This window comes from Hoplias malabaricus, chromosome X2 (genome assembly GCF_029633855.1).
Source record: "Hoplias malabaricus isolate fHopMal1 chromosome X2, fHopMal1.hap1, whole genome shotgun sequence".
In the NCBI taxonomy this organism is placed as follows: domain Eukaryota; kingdom Metazoa; phylum Chordata; class Actinopteri; order Characiformes; family Erythrinidae; genus Hoplias; species Hoplias malabaricus.
Genome location: NC_089819.1, coordinates 53,815,815 through 53,818,349, shown reverse-complemented (window position 1 = coordinate 53,818,349; position 2,535 = coordinate 53,815,815).

The window sequence follows — 2,535 nt, the reverse complement described above, 5'->3', positions numbered from 1 at the left end:
ACATGAGAAGAAAACGCAGTCTAGAACATGGATGTTTTTAGTCACGAAGCCTTTTTGAACTCAAGGTGTAGCTTCAAATTACATCCAGAGATGAATATTTCATAGACTGCTGTAAAATATTCTATAAAACCTTTTACGAATGTTTTTTTCTGGTGTATGGGCCCACGTTCATTTGGGGATGTAGAGTCCACCGATGTTCTGACTGAAATAACCCAATCCTGTCAGTGGTTTGTGGGATGGCAAGACAGAAAACATGTGATACAAAGAGCCGTTCAGATCTGCTTGAGGGTAGTTGATCCTTGTGGTATTTTGACAAAAGCAGGTCACAGACATTTCGTTAAGACCCCAGAACTGTCTTCACCTCCAGGAAAGGGGGGGGTGGGCACAAATGTACCTTCAGGGGTGGTGGGTATGGATGTAACAAATTACATCCATACCCACGAAATTCCGCAATAATTCATAAAACCTGTCGAAATAAAAGGAAATATAGTTCTTATAATTGTATTAATTGGAATCACATGCACCCTCCTAACAAGGATGGTGCAGTGAGGAGTGAGGAGCAGAAGCTCTGTTTTTTAGCTGTTTTTGCTCTGTTCTCTTTCTTCTCCATTGCTCAGTGCCTTCATTTCTCCGTGCTTGTTTTGTCAATGATCAACAAACAACAGATAACAACAAATAACAGAACACAGTCCCTATAGAGTCTATTAATTACAAAAAACTGTCGAAGTAAAATGAAATATAATTCTTATTATTGTATTAATTGGAATCACATTCACCCTCCTAACCATCTCCACTCTGTTCTGAGTCAAAGATGTAGAAGTTATTTCCAAGAGACACTACTTCGTCGTCCTGAACTTATTCGGCTTTCGGTTGCTCCCGTCCGGGGTCGCCACAGCCGACCAACTGCGATCCGCACTTATCCTGAACTTCATTTATTAATATTAATAATTAGTCCCCGCCTCTAACTCTCTAACTGCACCCACCCATCAGCTGCCCACCTGCAGCAGGTCCAAGGTTAATTTGTGGATTGGTTCCTTAGGTGTGAGGTATGCTTCCCTATCTGAATCTGTGTTTTTGAGACTGTGTTTGGGACATTGAAGTTTAGAAGTAGAAATTCTTATTAACACCACACACACACACACACCAACAAAGCCTAAACATCTTGAAATTTGAGCCTAGCATGGAGTTTGCTCAGTTTTACGGATTAAAATTGTAAATAAAAAGATGTTTATGTGACTGTTCAACCACTTCCAGACGGAGCAGATTATTTGTTTATTTGTTTGCTTGTTTGTTGTTTTGTTTATGTTGCATATATTACAATAGACTTGAGCCCAAATTTGGGATTCAATCTTATTATTTATTTTATTATTATTATTATTTTGTTTTTGCTCCCTACACTTGTAAAGCCTCCTGAGGCAGTTTCCACCTTAAATCCACTAATGAGTCAATAAATCCAGAGGACGCTTCTGTTGTGGCTCAGTGTGAGAGGATTTCACACATATTTGCTCCCTCTAAAAGGATAAACTGTGCAGTTCGACTGGCTTAGCTTCTCGCTTCACACAGAGCTAATTAAGGGTCATGTGTTGGGCCAGAACCCCACAGAGAATTATCTGTAAACACCATCCCACAGGTTTCCTAAAGAGCAGGGAGTGTGTGCCCTGCAAACTGTTTATTATTCTTCACACTACCTCTGTTTAAATAAAACTAGCCCACATCCCAGCATTTACTCCCACTTTCCCTGTTTCTCCTCAACGCGTGTCAGTGGGCCCTTACTTTCCAACATGTCTTCTTCTGAGTGCAGTTTCATTCTGAATTAACTGCAGATGACAGAGATGAAATAAAACACCTAAATGACAAACACTAGAACAGGCAGCAGAGGAAACTCCCCAAGGCTTTACTTAATTCATCATTCAGCAAACGACATTCATCATTAGATCAAAAGTCCTTGAACGGAGTGAATGGAGTTCAACAACAAAATGAGCAAACACTTATATGATCTCAGCAGGAAAACAGACGCCAGGAAGTGGGTCACACTGGAGAAATTCTTTGTAATTCCTAAGTTTGTACTTTTTAGTCATCGTTGTGTCCTGCTAGAGCTGCCCTGGACAACAGTAAGTGCTGTCATCGGGAGGTGGAGACATCTAGGAGGAACAGCAGCTGGACGCAGCTCACCGAATCAGAATGGCTGAGTGAAAATGTCCTGGACTGATGTGGAGAAGCCAAGCAGCCACACAGACTTGAGATTCTGGAGCACTGGAGCCGTGTTCTCTGAACTCAGGGTTCAGTGTCTGGGGGTCTGACAGTGTATAATCTACAAGAAGCCTGGAAAACAAAACTAGAATCAGGTTTGTTCAAGGTTTTAAATAAGTTCTGTAGTCTCTGTAAATTCCAAAGGCCAGTTGGACCAGTGAGCACTCCACTTATTGATTCATTTCAACCCCCGTATGTGCACTTTGGGTAAACAAAGAACATGAAAATGCTGATGTACTTCAATCTGTATTTAACAAACATTTCACAACACTGTAGCTGCAGAGA